The following is a 15,171-nucleotide window of genomic DNA, read 5'->3' as shown; positions in this document are numbered from 1 at the left end:
TTTTCCATGCAAGCCAGACTTCAAACTGCTCACAGGGGAGTAAAACCTTCACTAAAGAGACAAAGAACAACACATGGGTAGGAGATAACAGAAATGTACATCCAAGTGCAAACTTAAATATGCAAATATGAAAATAAGGGTCTCCTTTTTTTAAAAAGCCATTGCAGTGCCTAAATTGTCGCTGTTGGATATTACATGGGGCTTTATTCCCCAAACAACCCCATTCATTCGGACAAAAACAAAAAAACTGCCACAGCTAGGCACCACCACCTGGGAACCCAGTGCTTTCACGTTGCTATCAGAGTATGTAACCTTTTCCAACACTTCATAGCGAGCCTAAAAAAGAAAAAAAAATGTATTAGAAGAACTAAGTCACATAGAATTTTAATCCAATGCTTTTTCTAGCTGTAGCTTCCTCTCTGCTGTAGCCTTTCTCTCTGCTGTTTCAGTCCCTTACACATGTATCTTAAACAATTCTGATTCATTCTCCAGTGACAGTTTTTACTCAAGTTCCCCATGGCCTGCCCTTCCTGGCTGCCCAGGACCAGGGTTTTGCCATATATTTAGTATAAAAATGATTACCTTGTCCCTTTCCTGCAAGCCACACCACTGGTTTGCACAGGCTGCTTGGGAACTGCAGAAAGCTGAATGCTCTGGGATGATGCTGGCTGTCTCTGAGCCTCACCACACTGAGGTTTGAGGTTATAAGCTGCCTCCAGGAGCAGCAGAGGGTCTGAGAGATTCAGACTTGGTGTGGGCGATACATTTTGCAGGACTCAAAATTCTCCTGGTTCAGTTAGTAGGGTCCCCCCTCCCCTCTGATACTGGCTTTTCACGAATCCTGTAATTTTCACTAATCATCAGAAAGACAACTGATGGAAAAATTTCTTCAGCAGACTTGCAAGTCAATAGGAAATGAACAAGTTTCCTCTTGCTATTGAAGTGCTTTTTATGTATTATGCTCATTGTAGATTGTAAACTGGGCCAGGATTGTCTCCAAATATGTGATTTTGTGCTGGGGCTAGAACAAACATGACCCAATATTAGTTTCAGAGGGGTGGGGTTTGCAATCAATAAGATGCAAGAGAGGGCTTGAACAACAGACCCCAATTTTCATTTTTTTCATGGTGTAATTGCATGTGCAAGTAATTGTGCAAATAAGAGCACATGCTCATTTTGTACTTGCATAGCCCATATTGTTGTGCTCTCAAGTGACCAATGACCCTTTAATGACTCAATTTGCATGCCAAAAATGCAAGTGACCTAACCTGTTTTTGTGGCTGCGATGAACTCCAAGTGCATGTGAAAACAATTGTCTGACACAGAATCACTGGCCTCGAAAATGACCTTTATAACTTTATTACTGTAAACATTCCACAGTGGACGTTGCCTTCATTAATCAAAATTTGGCTGCGATTTTTATATGTGAAGAATTCAGGAACGAAATGAGCCCAACTATGGGGCACTGTAGCATTGCAATGCCCCAGAGAAGTGTGCATAATTTTTTAGCTGTCTGGCATGCAACAGAGGGAGAAGAGGTTCCACCATCTATTTTTTAGTCAGCTGATACAGAGACGGTCCCTTGGCTATGTGATCCACCCTTTCTTGTGCTCCATGGGAAATACAGAGCAAGGATGTAGCCTAACATAGACAGCACAAGGGATAAAAAACTTCTAGTGCCTCCTCCCTCACTTCTATGTGCATAGGTGCTGGAACTAGGTGTCTGAGTGGTGCTGCAGCACCCCCCCTAGCTTGAAGTAGTTGCCATTAAATACAGGATCTCTAGTTCAGAACAATCCAACTATAAAAATTGTTGCAGCACCTCTGCCTATACACCTGTCTAAGGGTCAGCCATGAGCTGGTCTTCAGCACAAAGCGAGTGGAGAGGGAAGTAGGGGAGGGGTCTGGCCCTTGTTTACAATTATTTATTTGAACTGCAGTAACACTCAGAAGCCCCTATCAGAATGAGGGCGCCATCACATGAGGGGTTGTACAAATGCACCATCAAAGATGCCCCCCCTGCCTCAAAGAGCTTCCAAACTAAAAGGACAAACATGAAACCCGTTTGTAGGGACAGGCACACAGTGCACAGAGAAAGCGTCATGAGGGGGCATGCTGGGCATGCAGACAGCTCCACTGCTGCTTCTCTTTTAATGTCTGTCCTTAAATTAGGGGTGAGGTGGGCGAGGGCAGAAAGGAGTGAATAAGCAGGTAAGAAAGAAGTACAGAGGAAAAAACACACTGAAAAGCAGCGGGGAGGATGTGGAAAGCAGGCAACAGCGGGACTGGAACATTCTGTATAGTCAGGGTTCTGCAAGTCATTGAACCAAACCGCAAAGCATGTACATAATGGAATATGCCTCAAGCCAGGGGGTGCAGCAGCACCCCCAGCGCCTAGAGTGAGTAAAGAGGTTCACAATCAACTGACTGTGAGGAAGAGGAGATGTTGGGGCAAGCAACCATTCAGATGGAAAATGTGTTGAGACTCCAGACTGTTGACATCACTGACACCAAGGAACTATGAATGTTCTGAGGGACAAGAGGGCCCTCGCTAGGCCTTGCCTTGATCTACTGCAGCTCCCAGTTATTAGGGAAGACCCAGATGCTTAAGATACAACTGCATTTGCTCCAACCCCTCTGACAGAGAGACAAACACCTACAGGATCTTTACCAAGCATTCTTGAAACTACAATACCCACCCGAGGAAGTAAGGAAACAGATCAACAGAGCCAGACATGTACCAGAAGACTCCTGCTACAGGACAAGCCCAAGAAAAATCAACAGAACACCACTAGCCATCACCTACAGTCCTCAAAACCCCTCCAGTGCATCATCAGTGATTTACAACCCATCCTGGACAATGATCCCCAACTTTCACAGGCTTTGGGAGGCAGGCCAGTCCTTGCCCACAGACAGCCTGCCAACCTGAAGCAAATTCTCACCAGCAACTATACACCACACCACAGCAACTCTAACTCAGGAACCTACCCATGCAACAAACCTTGGTGCCAGCTCTGCCCACATATCTATACCAGCAACACCATCACAGGACCTAACCAGGTCAGTCACACCATCACAGGTTCATTCAGCTGCACACCTACCAATGTAATATATGACATCATATGCCAGCAGTGCCCCTCTGCTATATACATTGGACAAACTGGACAGTCCCTATGGAAAAGAATAAATGCACACAAGTCGGATAACAGACATGGAAATATACAAAAGCCTGTAGGCAAGCACTCCAATCTCCCAGGACACACAGTAACAGATTTAAAAGTAGCTATCTTACAGCAAAAAAAATTTAAAACCAGACTCCAAAGAGAAACTGCTGAGCTGCATTTCATCTGCAAATTTGACACTCTCAGCTCAGGATTAAACAAAGACTGTGAATGGCTGGCTAAATACAAAAGCAGTTTCTCCTCTCTTGGTGTTCACACCTCCAGATCAATTGCTGGTAGTAGGCCTCGCCCCCCCTGACTGAGTTAACCTCATTATCTCCAGCCTTGCTCTGGCCTGCCTATTTATACCTGCCTCTGCAAATTTCCACGACCTGCATCTGACGAAGTGGGTCTTTGCCCACAAATGCTTATGCTCATACAGGACCCCTCATTGCTTTTGCAGATCCAGACTAACATGGCTACCCCTCTGATACCAGATGCTCTTGTGAGCTAACATCTCAAGAAAGAGTCTGTTTATCTGGGTTGCTCCCAGCCCAACCATCTCACCAAGTACCACTAGGGAAGGGCAATAGCAAACAGAGTGGTGGGCAGCTTCAAAGGTTCAGCCCATCCCTTTTGCTTACTGCTCTTGATCCTTCATTCCGACTTTGGTGACCTTTGGTGCTGGACGGTGAACTCCTAAAGAGATGTGGTTGTTCTTCCCCTATAACTGCACTGCAGTTGCACTGCACTTCCCTGCAGCTCCCTGAAGTCTGAAAGATGTTTCCCATGTTTTCCTTTTATGAACACACCACACGTGATGTGATGGACAAAAGCATCTTGGAATCTCACATACTAATGTTTCACCACACGGGGAATCCAGGTTTGAAGGCATCCATATTTAACAATCAATAGGGTTACCAATTTTAGATGGATCAGTTCATGGAGGTTTCATAACATGCTATGATCTTTCTTTCAAGATTCATCTTGAATTCCTGCATACTCCTGGACAGCCCTGGAGAGTTAGCTACTTTGAGTTCAATATCATGTTACCTGGTAATATAGATGGATCTGATGAAAGCTCATCACCTAATACATCATCTTGTTATGCTACATGGCTGCTGTTGTGTTATAATACCTGGTAGTAAACTGAGGGTTAGATTGTTCCTGATCTCTGTGAAGTGACATAAAGAGCATTGAAAAAAAAGCCTTCCCCTCCCTGTCATGTCTGGGTAAGAGACAGAGATAATAGATGCCCCTACATTCAGGAGAGCAGAGGGATTTTCCACCCACTCATCATTGTGTGTGTGTGGTGACGGGGGGGTGGGGGCGAGGGAGTGCAAATTGCCATAGTAGTGCTAGTAGGCCAGAGCCCTGCCTCATCTCATTCTGCACTAGCCTGTTCTGTTGCCTACCCTGCCATGCTGTGAGCTTGGGCATGGGTTGTTTTTCCCTGCGGTGGTGCAGATACAGTGGAAACCTAGTCAGTCTAATGTTGTGTGTACTTCTCATCACATTCCTTTATTCCTGTAGTCTAGATCCAGAAACACTGAACACACATGTCCTGAAATGAATGCTTTAGGAAAACACAAATAAGAGACAGAGGAGGCTAGTTTGGAGGCATATGTTGCCCCTTGGTATTTTCTTTCTTCCATAGGGTGGGCTGCCAGTGTTTGGGAGTTCTTCAGAAGAAGGCTGCACAAAATTAGATTTAACATACAGTGAGTTCATACCTCAAATGTCAAATAAATAGTCCTGCTGCTAGAGAAACACACACATACACAGTATATGTTAATGCTACAAAAATATACAGACCGGAGGCAGCTTTGTGGGCCTTTGAAAGTTTTGTTGTCAGCAGACCCACAAAGTTATATCAGCCATTCAAGAAATGAGATCAGTGATCAAAAATGTTTTCACAGTTGCAGAAGTAAAATATAAAACTTGTCATCCCCTCCTGTTTGCAGCTGTCACCCTCCCTGCCCCCACTGCTGCTACTAATGGATACATGTGTGAACCGGGAGTGTGGGGGTGGGAAGAAGGGGGAAATGACTTTTATCATGAGCTGTCTGGCTTGGGTAAGTGTCTTGTTCACTGTGCTCGATCAGGTCAGCATTCCATATGCATTAAACTTTTTATGTGTATTAATGATCAGTAAGGTTGCCAATTTTAGATGGAACTGTTCCCAGAGGTTTCATCACATGCCACAATCTTTAATTCAAGATTCATCTTTAATTCCTAGGGGCTCCTGGACAGTCCTAGAGGATTGGTGGACAATGCTCAAAGCTTAATGCTCAATTGAGGGTTGGATTGTTCCTCCATCTTTCTGAAGTGATGTAAAGAGCATTGAAATAAACCTTCCCGTCCTTGGCATGTCAGGGTAAGGGGCAGACATTTCTTTTATTTTTATTTATAACTCTTAAGAGGTTAGTATGAATCTCGTAGTATCTGGTATTCTCTCTTAAAGACACGTTGATGGAATGAGAAGGCTTGCTTCAGAATCTTGGCACTCAAAATCAAAGTTCCTAGCTGTCATTTTTAAAGAATAAAGCTTAAAATGTGAATCCAAGGTATTCAAAAACACCGCAGTGGTGTTAATGCCAAAATAAATCCCCATTTAACATTCTTCTGTAGGTATTCTCTTCTCTCTCCTACTTCATCATGTTTTCTCATCTAGCACTGAGGGTGTAGGTATCCCAACTAGATCAATGAAAAACTCTTTGCTGTGGCATGTCTAAGAGCCAAAATTAAAGCTGACACTTTCTGATAAGGGAATTGCATGTTACCGATGATGCAATGCTCTTTACACCAGCAAAGATGAGTTCCAGCAACTTGCCAATGTCTTCATGCTAGGTTGTGATAAATTAGCACTAATCATCAGTTTAAAAAAGATAATGGTTTTGGCAAAAGATATGTTGTTTGCACCAGAAGTTTTAATAGCTAGCAACCATGCTAAAATTTTCACACAGATTCTAGGATCAATTGTATCAGATGCTGAAACTGGAAGCCATGCTTCATTCTCACACCAGAAAGGCAGTCCTGCCCTCCCCTCTCCCCAGTTTGGCCAACTGAACAACCACATGTACGATAACAGGAAACTGAAATTCAACACCAAGATACCAGTCCAGCAAATATGCATATCGAGCACTCTGCTGAGTGGGTTTGGATCAGTTACAGTGTCAACTGGTCATCTGCAGTGCGTGGACAACTGATGAATTCAAAAAGATTTTGCAAATGCTCCCAGGCCATGGGGTTGATCTATGCTGAAGTTCAAAGACATTTTCAAGACATACCAGAAGGAATGTAGAAGAATTGGTAAGAGACAGGGTGGTGGTCATGGTACGTTCTCTACACGGACATGTGGAGCAGGCCAGCTAGAGTGCAGAAAGCACAAATATGATTCGCTCTATGCATCTTCTCTTTGTACCCATCTGGAGGTCCAGCCTGGCCGCTGTGCCTAAGCAGGTGTGCACTACCTCCTACTCAAATTAGTGGCTAAAGAGGGACTTGACACTGTATACAAGTATGAATCTTAACAGGACAAATGATTACGTCCTTATATAGTTTTTTTCTCTGCCTTTACTCTGGTCAAATTCCACATGAAGTTGTCGGAGTTTCACTTGAGTAAAATTTGAATAAAAAATGGCCCAATAATAATTATGCATGCAGGGGACAACAACATAGGAATTGCCATAGTACATCAGACCTTTCATCCATCTCATCCAGGATCCTGTCTCTGACTGTGCTGCTTCAGAGTGCAGTCCCATTGCTCTTCTCTGATCCCACTCGTATTCTGTTCCAGTAGCAGCTGTACCATTGTTTTATACAATACCAATACTAGCACACCACTATAAAATGTGGTATGAAATGCAACTCCTTCTTCATCATATACAAAAGACCCAAATGCTCAAAGTTTGGATTCAGATCTGGACTTCCCCAGTATTTGGGATCTTATGGAGGCAAAGGTTTGGTTTTAGCCTATTTGTAATCAAACTGAAATAGGTTGTGAGTGGGTCCCACTGACTACAAAAGCAAGCTATAAAGTTTTGTGTCAAAGCCAGGTCCTGCTAGCATTGTGCCCACTCAGTGAGTGAGCACGAAAGGAGGTAATTTATTTTCTGTTAATAAATTAACTAGCACAGGCACTTTCCACAAGAATAGGTCTCAAATGTCCTGGGGTCTTTTTTTGCAAAACACATTTTTTTGTGTTTTGAAGTAATTTTTTCACATGATACTACTCAACCCCATATACTGTATGCCAGGCACTTATTTTCATAAGGCACTCTTTTTTGCTATTTAATACAAAACATACTGCTGGCTGACTTCCATGGAAGGGGGTCGAGGGAAGAGGAGAAGCACATAACTTGAGCTACTCAAGCATAAGGTATTTTTATTCAATTGAGCCCTTTAGTTCAGATTAGGATCATGCTTTCTTTACAGTGTACAAGTTACTTTAAGTCCTTTGTTCAGGATTGAAAAACTAACACTTCTAGACATCCCTGACAAGTTCAAATAAAAAGCCATTAGGCTCTTCTGAGTTTAAATCTTACTGGAAAGTTGAATTTGCGTAAATGCCCATCTGCCTTGTATTTAAAGCTCTATATGAAAACAATAACACAATAAGTTAATGCACCATAGTAAAGGTAACATTTTTTCAACTTAAAATGGAGAAAGATAAGTGTATATTAAATGAAATATTATTGTAGCTAATTCTAAACTAGTGGACCACATGGTCAATAAAAATAATTGAAAGAGCTGGATATTGTTTCAAAAACTAGGCTCATCTTGAAGCAAAAAGCACATTTTTCTATTTTCTATTCCTTCCATGTTGGAAGGTTGCATTTAATTTTTTTTTAAATGTATGCTAACGTCAGAGTTCTACCAGGAAAGGGAACTATTCTACTAAAGTGAATTTATTTCTTTGGTTTCTTACCTACAGGGAGATCTAAAAACCAACCGGGAAACACAAAAGCTCTAAAATTAATAAATCTGCAAGAGTTTATAATTATTTCTTTCTCTGTGACTTAGAGTAACATATTGAAAGTTAATAAAGATAAATGTAACATTTACTGGGTAATCAGAGACTGCAGAGAGAAATAAACAAACCTAGGATACACGGCATCTAAGTAAACACAAAGGTTGTAAAACCTTCAAACTCAAATATCAAGAGCACTGCAAATTAATGCTGCACACAATAGACCCTTTGGAAGCTAACTTAATCCACCCCCATGTATCTACATGAGGGCCATGCATAACAATACATGAGCTGGATTTCCATTAGAGTTTCCTCTGCAGGCTGTCAGTTGTTTGAAGAAATAACAATTTCCTAGGCATGAAAGCTTTTTCAGAATGTTCCCACTGATGTGTAATAAAAGTGACTTTACTTTTTTTTCCTTTTTCCTTTTCCTCCTCCTCCCCCCCAAGATGTGACTTTGGGAGAGAAGGGGGTGGATTTAAGCCACAGGCCCCCTACTAGTTTACCTTGCGCGGATTATCAGTGCAGGTGTTAGTATAATTGAAGGTGTGGTAGCAGATACAACCACCCTAATAGCTTTTCCTATATGGAGATTACCTAGGTAGAGAATGCCAGAGTACCTGAAGAATAGGCATGTGAGTACCTTATTAACATATCACCATTCAGCAGCAGCTGCATATCTAGGAAGAAAAAAACCCTTTAAAGAGCCTATTCATCTATGTTAATGGGCCCATTGCACAGTACATTGTGTGGGAAATTAAGTCTCTGGCTGTGAACTTCCTGTGCTGTGCAAGCTGCCTTGACTCTTTTTTATTGCTTCAGTGTTATTATCTCCTCTTGGAAATAAAAACAATCATGTTCTCACATTTGAGAAGCCAAAACATTCCAAGATAACAAAGTGGTTGAAAGTTTCCTTTGTTTCCCTTATTAAGCAAAAAAAATATGTTTTGAAATTAAAGCAAACCCTAAATTAACATCAAAGCCTGTCAAGTTAACTGAGCTGTCACATACATGACAATATTCCCCCTCCCTGTGTAAAATACACATGTTAAATTGCTTTTCTATTTATTTTTCCTTCCTTGGAATTAATTTTTGCAACAAATATGTTAATTTATTCAAACAGGATGTAATTTTTGAATGTGTAACTGGCAAAAGAACTGCTTTCCTGTGGAAAGACTAAAGTTGAAAATGTCACCGAAATTTTAAAGGTATTTATCCAAAGTTTACATCCTTTTATGTTTCAGTGCATAGTTCATTGACTCTTTAAAAGTACCATTGAAAAAGGTAAATTGAAAAAGAGAAATCTTACCTAGTAAAAATAGTTGGAGACTTCTCCAAGAATCCAACCACAAGAACCACAGTATTACAGCCTCTCTTTGCTTGAAGCAAGAAAGAATGATCATTCGTCCTTTATGATCTTCATTTCCATCCTTCCTTTATGATCTACAAGATGCACATTGCATCATCATCATCATCATCATTATATCATTATCTTCATCATGCTGACAAAAGAAAGGACTAATTATCAATACTAACTGATTACAACTCAATTGAGATGAATCCTTTCAGTGCAATTCTTTTTATCTAGCATCTTCCAGTCCTTAAGCATTATAAAGATAATATGTCCCACTATTTAACATATTTAATGAGCATGCAAGAGTATCAGTAAAACCATCATTCAATGCGCTGTGTTGCTTCCATAGAACATATTCTACTTCCCTTTGTCAGCACTTACATAGAACATTCTGCCCAAATTCTGGCTTCATGACTTGAAAATAACAGTCCTTGAAATAGGGAGGGCAAAATCAAAATCAAATTACTAAATTAAACAGTTAATCCCTTTGTGTGTGAGTATTAGAAAGCACTCTACTATCAGCTATGAGGTGTGGTGGATCCACTACAGGCCTATTATGGTCCCACAGACAGAAAGACCTATCTCCATTTTCTAAAACCACCACATTGTTGCTTAAGGTTTTGTTCAGTTTTAGGGGTTTTTTTGTTACTTTTTTCCACCCAACCCTTTGTCTTGCAGATTGAGATTGTCCTCTCTTCCGAACAGGGACTTTTTGTTATCCTAGCTTTGTACAGAGTCCAGCACAGTGGGACCTGGATCTGAGTTGGGGTCCATAATTGGCAGTACTACCAAACTGTAAGATTGTTAATAGTAATAATAATAATAATGAAAAAAATTCACTGAGCTTTCATGAAATATCTGCAAGTAAGAAAAATGAGTAGGGATTAATATAAGAGGAAGGAATTATTATTAAAAACTTCAATTAGTGAACGATGTTCATGACTGAATAATATTGATTTTTCCCATAATGAAATCTACGTAAGTTTTATGAAATCTTGTCTTTTGTTCAGCTCTTTTTCTGGAATAGATGTGCGGGTACTTTGAATTACAAGTTGCTGAGATTTAAATAATTTAAGGAAATGAGATGTGATTTCCAGTATAGACAGATATTTCTTGCACGTTGTTGGTTGTGCAGAAATGTATGTTCATTTATGTTCTTGAAAGGATTATTAATATTGATACATGTTGTTAAGGGTAATAGAAATATAGAAGGCAATAGGAACAACATGGACACATTCATACTTCATTTAGCTCATAGATATTGGCTACGGCTACTCTAGCGAGGGTTTCTTTTTCACAAAATCGGAGTTTTGATGACAAAACTTGCTGCATGTCCACACACAAAATACATTTTGTCAACAATCTGTTGACAAAACTTGACGCTTCCATCAACAACCTTCTGCCTCTCCCAGATGAGGCAGAGTGCCTTTGTCGACAGATTCTGGGAGACCTTCTGTCAATAGACAGGGGTTCCAGGACACTGGACAGCCCTGTCTGCTGTGCTTCCAGTTGGCTGTTTTGTCAAAAGAGCGGCTGGGCAGTGTGGCCACTCTGTCGACAAAGCAGATCGCTCTTTTGATCTGTGTTAGTGTATGGCTGCACTCTGTCAACAAACATTTTGTTGGAAAAGCTCTTCTGACAAAAATATCTGTCGACAGCTGCTTCTAGCGTAGCCATAGCCATTAAGTATCACTATTATTGCACAAACACTATTGTCTTGAACTGAATTGTTTTTGCTCTGCTTTAAATATTTGCCAGTATACTGTATCTAACATAAAAGAAACAATATACCAGATTTATTTTAAAAAATGTGTGTCTTAGTCTAAATTTGTTGGGTTGGCATTTTGCAGGATTTACAGCACTTTATTAAGAGTTTATAAATGCACAAGGAAGGTCCACACCAGACATTCATGTCTAGTCATTTTTATATATCAAGGAGGCTGTTGGCATTTCAGGAATCACACAAAGGCCAGTAATTTGGAGGAAAGCAAGATTTTTTGAAACAGTTTCTGTAAAGATAATTCAGATTAATGGGCCATTTACAGTCCTGCTAACATACTAACTGGCTATGTGCTCTAGGTAATCAGGGTGACATTACTGCCGGCACAAAAATGACATCTCGTCATCAGAAATTTTCTTCATTGGCACCGAAAATGCCAGCCACATCACCTCTGACTGTGTGGCCACCACATCTGTTAACCTTATTGATTTGGAGCCGTGCTGTGCCACACTGGAAAACTACTCCCTGCTGAAAGATTCAAGTGCATCAATCCTGAACCTTGAACAAGAACTCAATAACATAACATAGTGTGCTTTCACCATTAAGTATTCTTCACGGTAAATCACATTGAAGAACCTCACTATGATGAACTGCCCTTATGATTCTGCAGTTATCTCAGAATCTAACTAAAAATAAATTGCAAAATAGGGAGGTAAGAGTTCATTTATTGTCAAGGTAAATTTATGTTATATTCTCAGATATCAATTGCCCAGTGATATTTGGTTTTGTTTTAGTTTTTTCTTTCTTTCTTTTTTCACTTTAACTCAGAGCATTGCTTGAGTATGAAAATGAGTTAGCTGTTCCCAAGACTTAAAAAATCCATCTGTCTGGTTTTTTTTTTGTTTTTTGTTTTTTAATTTCTTGAAACAGTTAAATGATCTAGTGGCAGATGATCTTGCAAAATATTTTTTATGCTGTGAATTTCAGTAATTTCACATGTTTATCAGAATTTATTTTGTGCTAGCTACATTGTAATGTGTTTTGAAGTAGAAACAAGCCATCCAATGCCTTTGAGGCTCATACAGCTAACAAAGAAGGCAACAAAAGATAATCCAGCGCTTCATATTTCTTGACAAAAGACAGAGCTGATCTACATGTACAAGAAGACTGCAACAAACTCCATTCATATTTAAATTTCCATCTTGCATGTTACCATTTCCATTCTTTTGGGATGGTTTTGGGACCATCCATGTATGCTTCTGTGATCAGGCCTACAGTCAAGTCTGTGTACCAAACCTTATGATTCCTCATTTCACCTCTGGAAAATGTTGCTGGTGAAAGATAACACAGTTAATCGCTGAGGCTTTTGGCATAAGTGTACCCTCATGGTCCCAGAAACTTATGACACTGTGGGAACAACAAACTTTTACACACCTGAGTAATCATTGCTCACTTGGGAAAGTTCAATTAAATCCAGCTGGAGCACTTTCCTCAAAGGAGGTGAACAACCATCTTGAGTACGAGTTGCAGGGATAGGCAGGATTATTTCTGGTTCACAATATTATGACACTAGTGCTTTAGCCTGAAGATCTAATCTGAAACTTCTGGGCACAGGCTTTAATTTTGTATTAAAGTTAATGAACACTGTGATGGCCAATGAAAGTAATCTCTGTGTTGTATTCTGATATGCATGACACATGTTGTTAAATACACAGTGGTTTAGTTCAAAGAAAAAATATTGGATTCAACCCCCCAAAAAAGCTTTCTGTGTCTCACCTTTTAAAAATCCACACATTACTTGTAAAAAGTAATTTCTCAAAGTCATGTAAAAATCTGGAAAATACAATTTTTATTCCTTAGGATATAACCCTGGGTGCCTAATTAATAGATTGAAATTAAATCCATTTATATGAAAAACTGAAAATAAATCTATATATGCTCTTAACTTCAGTGTTTGTCTCTGAGTGCTAACATAAGCTGTATTATGTGAAAGTCTAACAGGGGCATACCATACATTGTCTTTATTTATAGCCCCTAGGCAGGAAGTATGGATAAAAAATCAAAATTACTGTTTTTCTTTACTGAAAGCCCTCTCAGGAATTCATCAGAATGAGTTCTGTCTGCCCATCTAATTGATAATTATTTAATTAGCAATTTATAATGATAATGGGATTTTACCTCCCACCAGTCCATCTTGTCTGTAAGAAAAATATAAGTAGACAACCTTACATATTACTTTACCACTTTCTGCAGCTGGCACAAGAAACTGTGTGCAGCATTGTGATTTCCTATGTTTAAACCATAAAAGTCACGTGTGCCGATATTGTCTTTGCCCACAGTGTTTCCTTTTCCCATTACTGTGGGTGACTGGTATTCTAACAATTTGCGGGGTGCACAATCTTGTTGTGTCACCATGGACAGTTCTAACAGCAGCATCATTAGTTCTTTCTTTCTTTCTTTCTCTTTCTTTCTTCTTCTTCTTCTTTTTTTTTTCAACAACAAAAGCTATTTTTCTCCTGCCTTCTCTTTCTTTTCTTTACTTGGCATGTGGGTTGAATTTTTCTTGGACCCCCTGCGTGACTCTTTTTAGAACTCCCTTTGAACAGTGCAGCCATGTGAACACTAAGAATTGTAACTGATAGACTGTTTGCAGCAGAACTCCCTTTGTTCACGTCACATCATCCGGGTTCATGCAGACCATCCTCAACCTCAGCCAAACAGAGAAAAGGAACCCCAGTTTTTAATTCTAGGTTGATTAGAATTATTGTATGGTGACGTTACATCAAATGGAGTATTCTGAGTTCATATCATTTCTTTCAGGAATCAGAGGGAGTACTGGCTTAAGCATAGGTATGCCAACATGGAATTCTCAACACATACACAGGCCTGGCTAATTCAAATTTATTTGCCATTTAGATGTCTAGGCATAATAAACATTTTCAGTAGCAATTGCAAGTTAGGAAGATTGGAGTGTGATCTTGCAAGTGTTTATCTGAGTGCACGAGTTAAACACAATGGCGCTGTTTGTGTGATTGAGATTACTTGCATGAGTAAGGGTTTGTAGAATCTGCCTTTTTTTTTTCTTTAAGAAAACCAAAGTCTTACAGGAAAAACAAAGATTTGTTGGCACTACAATAATCCCACTCTATGGCATGAAAAATGTAAGCAAAGCTGGAAAGTAGTCTTATGTAGTTGTCCATTGAAATTAATGGAAACAGCTTATTTCAGCATTGCAAGGACATCTGATACAGTAAATTAAATCTCATCTAAGTAAAATTGTAATATATATTTAGTCACTTTTCTTACGTTTTGACCCTTTTAAAATGCATGTAACATGTAACATGACCTGATACTAACACCAATGATGGGAAACTAGAACACAGACTTACTATTATTTAGCAAACTAAGACACATTTTAAAAAATTAATTTGAAGCATTTTTGGTCTTATGTGTCATGTAACAGAGGACAAGGTTTTTTTCATGAAAATTATTTTATATGAAAGTTAGTGAGAAAAGGAACATTTTGGAAAAATTCCTGAAGTACTTTTTTGGCTAACTTGTTTTAGGTTGTTACTCTGTTGTTATTTAGTTAGTTAGTTATAGTGACTTTACTGAGGCCACCTGAATTTTAGTATTATTGGGAGTATTAATGCAGATTGTGGAAATCCTAAAACAAAGTATAATATCCTAAATCCATCCTGAGGCAGCCCACACTTGGGTAGGCCAGAAAAGTGTCAAGGAGGGTTATGAAAAGTTTCTAGTGACAGCTATCTGATGTAATTGGGAAGTCTATAATTTGAAGATGCACTACTGTATAAAAGCACTTTAAAGACTAGCAACATAGTTTATTAGGTGAGCTTTCATGGGACAGACCCACTTTTCAGACCGGTCTGAAGAAGTGGGTCTGTCCCATGAAAGCTCACCTAATAAACTACTTTGCTAGTCTTTAAAGTGCTACTTGACT

The 15,171-nt window shown here is 39.6% G+C and overlaps 1 long non-coding RNA gene across 1 annotated transcript in view; it reads left to right on the top strand.

Moving 5' to 3' along the window:
* Positions 1 to 13,119, top strand: part of LOC142018454 (uncharacterized) — a 35,548-nt gene extending 22,429 nt beyond the window's left edge. Inside the window, exons 3-5 of the long non-coding RNA XR_012646829.1 lie at positions 5,401 to 5,538; positions 9,257 to 9,341; positions 11,567 to 13,119. This is a non-coding gene — a long non-coding RNA (uncharacterized LOC142018454). The remainder of the gene's footprint in view (positions 1 to 5,400; positions 5,539 to 9,256; positions 9,342 to 11,566) is intronic.
* Positions 13,120 to 15,171: the final 2,052 nt, after the last annotated feature.

This window comes from Carettochelys insculpta, chromosome 10 (genome assembly GCF_033958435.1).
Source record: "Carettochelys insculpta isolate YL-2023 chromosome 10, ASM3395843v1, whole genome shotgun sequence".
NCBI classification, from domain to species: domain Eukaryota; kingdom Metazoa; phylum Chordata; order Testudines; family Carettochelyidae; genus Carettochelys; species Carettochelys insculpta.
Note: the sequence above shows the minus strand (reverse complement) of the source record. Positions and strands in the feature narration are given on the sequence as shown.